The following is a 5,727-nucleotide window of genomic DNA, read 5'->3' on the forward strand; positions in this document are numbered from 1 at the left end:
TTATGTATTAGGGTCTTAGTTGTGGCCTCCTGGATTTTCTAATTTTGAGGATTGGAGAGAGAGGTAAGAATCAGAGTTGATGTAAAGGTTTGGATTTCACACCTCAAGGTATGAAAGCACCGTCAACTGAGATGTAGAAATTCAGAGTGGGAAGAGTAATTTTCATGAGGAATATAAAATCTTTTATTTTTTCTCTTTTAGGGTATGGGATATTTCAGACGCCAGTTCATAACCATCTGAAACTCTGAGGAGTAGTGCAAGATGAAGACTACTTAAGAAATGTAGATCACCTGTTTTTATTGGAGGTAGAAGAGTAATTAACAATTAGTGAGACTGTGGCTGGTGCATATTTACTTCTTAAACACTCACCAGGATTTCTTTTTTTTTTTAATTAAATCTGTATTGTTCAGATTATTACATTGATTCCTCTTTTTTCCCCCCATAACTCCCCTCCACCCAGTTCCCATCCCACCCTCCGCCCTCACTCCCCACCCACTGTCCTCATCCATAGGTGCACGATTATTGTCCAATCTCTTCCCGCACCCCCCACACCCCTTTCTCCCCCCAAGAATAATCAGTCCATTCCCTTTCTATGTCCCTAATTCTATTATAATCACCAGTTCATACTGTTCATGAGATTATTTATTCACTTGATTTTTAGATTCACTTGTTGATAGATGTGTATTTGTTGTTCATAATTTGGATCTTTACCTTTTTCTTCTTCTTGCGCTTCTTAAAGGATACCTTTCAGCATTTCATATAATACTGGTTTGGTGGGGGATGAACTCCTTTAGCTTTTCCTTATCTGTGAAGCTCTTTATCTGACCTTCAATTCTGAATGATAGCTTTGCTGGATAAAGTAATCTTGGTTGTAGGTTCTTGGCATTCATCACTTTGAATATTTCTTGCCACTCCCTTCTGGCCTGCAAAGTTTCTGTTGAGAAATCAACTGACAGTCGTATGGGTACTCCCTTGTAGGTAACTGACTTTTTTTCTCTTGCTGCTTTTAGGATACTCTCTTTGTCTTTTGCTCTTGGCATTTTAATTATGATGTGTCTTGGTGTGGTCCTCTTTGGATTCCTTTTGTTTGGGGTTCTCTGCGCTTCCTGAACTTGGAAGTCTGTTTCTTTCACCAGGTAGGGGAAGTTTTCTGTCATTATTTCTTCAAATAGGTTTTCAATATCTTGCTCTCACTCATCTTCTGGCACCCCTATAATTTGGATGTTGGTACGCTTGAAGCTGTCCCAGAGGCTCCTTACACTATCTTTGTATTTTTGGATTCTCTTTTCATTTTGCTTTTCCGGTTGGGTGTTTTTTGCTTCTTCATATTTCAAATCTTTGACTTGATTCTTGGGATCCTCTGATCTGCTGTTGGGAGTCTGTATAATATTCTTTATTTCAGTCAGTGTATGCTTAATTTCTAGTTGGTCCTTTATCATAACCTCGAGGGTCTGACTAGATTTCTTGAGGATCTCACTACATTTATCAGCGGTTTCTAGAAAATTCTTGAAAAACCTAAAAAGTGTGGTTTTGAACTCTATATCCAGTAGTTTGCTTTCCTCCATTTCTGTCATTTGTGTCCTGTTTCTTTGTCTCGGCATTTTTTATGCTTCTCTGTGAGTGGCTTTCTGTGCTAAGTGTCCCAATTACCTTAGGTAGACACTCTTGGTGTACCCCCTTGTGGGCTTTGTGCACAGTCTTGTTGTAGTTAAGCCTTGATTGTTGTAGATAAAACTGGGAGGATTTGACCTCCAGGCCAGTTGGCTGTGAGAATCAGCTGTGTCTACGGTGGGAGAACTTCTGTGCTGAAGACACCCTTATGGGGCAAGACTTGCTTCAATGGGGCTTTGGTGCTCACTGAGTCTGCCCCCTGAGTGTGTCCCTTATAGATCTGAGGAGTTGTAATTGGATGATCCCACTCTGACCACTGGGTACACTTGCTCTTGGATCTAAGGAGGTGCTAATCTAGCCTTTGCCTGAGGCTACCCAGCAGAAGCCAGGTGTAAAGCAATGCACGTTGCCCTGGGGCCTTGGGGCAGCTGCAGTTTGTTAAGTTATTTTCAGATTACAAAGGGCCAGGCCTTTCATATGCAAAAGCCTCTGTGTAAGGCTTGGGCGGGGCCCCAGGGGATCAACAGGGCGGGCCGAGCGAGCCAGCAGTATGGCTGCTCTCAGTCCTGCCTTCAGAGGTCCTGGCAATCGCAGCGAGTGCCTCCAAGAGAAAGCTCCGACCCATGCCAGACAGTCCCGTTTCTCCCGTATGAGTTTGGGTCCCCAGAGACTCGTCCGGAAGTAGAGCTTAGAGCCTGAGTCTTTCTCCTGATTGAAAAAGACAATCTGTCCTCAGCAGCCAGCCCTCTCCGCATGCACCTCCAAACCTTTGTATTTACTTCAGCACCGCACCTCCTCTGAGTCTCGGTATGCTTTTCTCTTTCCTCCTAGTTGTAGAAATTCCACTCAGCCAGCCTTCCTATGGTTCTGGATGATGTCCGTTATGTCTTTTAGTTGTATCTTTGAAGTGGTTGTGCGAGGCAGCAATCTCCGGTGTTTACCTATGCCGCCATCTTGGTTTCTCCTAAAGTATATATTTTTAAGCATAGGCTTTTGGTGTTTTCATGCATTCCTGCATTGCTAAAACCAAGATCCTCCTGCCCTTATCAGTGCTTCATTCTCGGCATGTAAAAGAACATGCAAAAACACAGTCTGCCTTAGAAATAGCTTACTTGAAATATATCCTTGTAAAAAGACACTTGTGAAACCCTATGAATCCCATCTTGCCTTCCACCACTCCCTGTCATCGTGATGGTTTTTGTGTCTATCTATTCATACATGATTGGGTATTTCACATAAATTGCTCCATGTCTTGCCCTGGCCAAATAGCTCAGTGGGTCGGAGAATCATCTCAATTACGACAAGGTTGCAAGGTCCATAACCGGTCAGGGCAATTACAAGAATCAACCGCTGAAGGTATGAGAGTAATGGAACAAAGGAACTGCTGTGTCCCTATTTTCCTCTCACTCTAAAATCAATAAATATGTTTATTCACTCAGTCAGTCCACACACATGTGAACACCAGCACAGCCCAGGGGCCCCGTGGTGACCAGCAGACAGTGTTCTCATGAGGGTAGAACATGCAATGGTCCAGAGACCAGTATGGGAGGTGCTGTTGCTGTAAGTGTGGCCGGTGGGGAACCGGGCTGAGCTGCACAGTCACCCACAGGGGATGATGACATCCCTGGGCTAAAAGCAAAGAAGCTGGGAGAGGCTTTGGGCTAGGACATGCCCCCGTGGTCTCTGCACCTTCCAGTCGGGGGTTTTATTGCACATTCAGGTGGTTGAGAAGTCCAGATTACTCTCAGGTGGCAAGGCTGGGAGCAGCAGTGGCTGCTAGGCAGGTGGGTGTGGGCAGGCAAAAGGCCAGGGCAGTTGCCAGGGAGAGTTGGTGCTGGGCCAAGTGTATGGCTCTGAGGCCTTCCCTTGTCACAGTCCAGGCTGATGGTCTCTCTGTTCTTTGGGGCCATGGTTAGTGGGAAGTGGAGCAAGCTCTGTTGCAGGAGTTCCTGGGGGGTCATGACCTGGGAGTCAGCATGTGCTCCAAGTAAACATTTGACCCAGGAAGAGCCAACCTACTCCACTGTAATGAAGTGCTCCAGCCATTGCCCTGCCCAGGGAGGTAGGGGAGCTGTCTCTGCAGAGGCTGATTCCCTATCTGCCCAGCAGGAGGGGTTGCAGGCTGCTGAGCCAGGTGGTCCTGTCCTGGGTTACCAGTGTCTTGAAGTTTAGCCCCTAAAGGAGGTTCTAGATATTTATCAATCTAGAGAGGCAGTATCCCTGATCTTTCCTTCATGGGTAAACATCCACCCTGACGCACTGAGACTGCTTACTGCCTGCGCAGCCCACCCTTCTATACACTTTCCAGGCTGTGCCTGGGATGTTCCACTGAAGGTGATACATGCCCCTGACTGAATTGAGTTGTTGGACACTGAACTCTGGGCATAGTGTGGTGCTGGGGTGTGTGGTTGAAGGAGCAGAGAGGTGTGGTCTAGGACAGGGCTGGAGATCCCCCTGAGCAGGGCAGCACCTTAATTATTAATGTTGCCTTTAAGAGAGAAAATTAGTATGGCTCAGCATTTTGGGGGTCCCAAACATTTTGTGCTTGGAAGGCACATAACAATAGCAGAAAATCACTGTTGGTCCAATTTTGGGTTATTTTGCATTGCTGATCAAGGCCTTGAAGAAAGAAAGTCTGCATGACTTTGTGGTTCTTGTTTGCAGCCTGGTGCCTCTATCATTGGTGAGTTCAGTAATTACCCAGAATAGGAGTTCTTTGTTGTGCTTGTGTGAACAATATGAATTATATTCTCTGTTCACAATAAGTATTGCATAATTCTCAGCAATGTTTAGGACAGGTCTTTGCCACATACTATACAGGAGCCATGTGCCATGAATAATGAAATTTCATATGCTGGTGTCACTTGTTGTAAGACTCTGAGGTTTAAATGGAACTGCCAGTAGGACAGAAACACTGTATTCACAGTGAGTGGGAAAGACTGCAGTAAACTGAAGGAAAAGTGCCCTTCTGAACGTTTTCCAAAAATGATCCAAGGTCTGTGGCTTGTATGATGTTTGCTTACATTCTCAGGGCCTCCATATCTGTTTTCTGTGGCTGAACTCATTGGCAGAAAAAATAGTTTGTTGGAGCCCCTGGCCTTACCTCAAGGTTTCCTTAACTGGCAAGACCTCAGAGCTGAGGAAGGATAATTCTCTAACCAGGTATTTTTAGGATGTATTTTTGGTAACCAGTCTTTTTCATTTTTAAAAATAATTTTGTTGACCTTTTAGTAAGAGAAGAAGGGAGAGAGTGAGAAATGGAGATATGTGAAACATTGAACTGCTGCCTCCTGTCTGCCACCTACAGGGCATCCAGGTGGGCATGTGCCCTGACCTGGGCTGGAACCAGTGACCTTTCAGGGCAAGGGATGGTGTCCAACCAACTGAAGTACAATGGCCAGGGAAGAGATTATTCTTGTTTTATTATTTACTAACTATTGTATTAATTTCCTTACCAACAACTCTTAACCTCCTTTACCACACCCTATATTTGCCTCCTGACATTTTATAATCTTTCTGCCTTCCCCAGCTCTAAATGCAGTCATTGATTTTCCTTCCTTTACAAGATTAGTTCATATTTTTCATAATGTAATAAACACTATAATGTGTGTATTCTTTAACAAGTATGGGATTCTTTCATACTACACAGTTAATTTGAGGTTCAACACTAATGCTTATGTGAAAGTTCATTTGTTATTGCTGAGTAGTATTGTGTTCTGTGAATAACCACTTTATCTATTGATCTGGCTATGGTTTTTTGTTATTCCCAGGTTTGAGGTATTATAAATAAATTTTCTGGGTTTATTGGGTTCAGTTCTTTATACAAACATATCTTTTCCTTATCTAACTGTTGCAGTATAGGTGAGTGTTTTAAGATATGCAGAACTGTGATCTAAAATGGTCCTCCCTTTCCCTTCCCAACCACCCACAATAATGAAAATTCTAGTTTTTCGTTATCCTTGTGGGCACATGCGATGTTTAATATTTTTAAATTGTTGGCCTGAAAATCAGTAGTGTTAACTTGTTTTGTTTTAATTCCATTTCCCTAAGAAATTTTTATGGTGAGCATTTCTTTATGTATTTATAGACCCTGTCTTTATCTCCTTTGTTGAAAAG

The 5,727-nt window shown here is 43.6% G+C and overlaps 1 long non-coding RNA gene across 1 annotated transcript in view; it reads left to right on the top strand.

Annotated features, from left to right (window-relative positions):
- Positions 1-321, top strand: part of LOC111823787 — a 1,845-nt gene extending 1,524 nt beyond the window's left edge. Inside the window, exon 2 of the long non-coding RNA XR_002826889.1 lies at positions 202-321. This is a non-coding gene — a long non-coding RNA (uncharacterized LOC111823787). The remainder of the gene's footprint in view (positions 1-201) is intronic.
- Positions 322-5,727: the final 5,406 nt, after the last annotated feature.

This window comes from Myotis lucifugus, unplaced genomic scaffold, assembly GCF_000147115.1.
Source record: "Myotis lucifugus unplaced genomic scaffold, Myoluc2.0 scaffold_683, whole genome shotgun sequence".
In the NCBI taxonomy this organism is placed as follows: Eukaryota; Metazoa; Chordata; class Mammalia; order Chiroptera; family Vespertilionidae; genus Myotis; species Myotis lucifugus.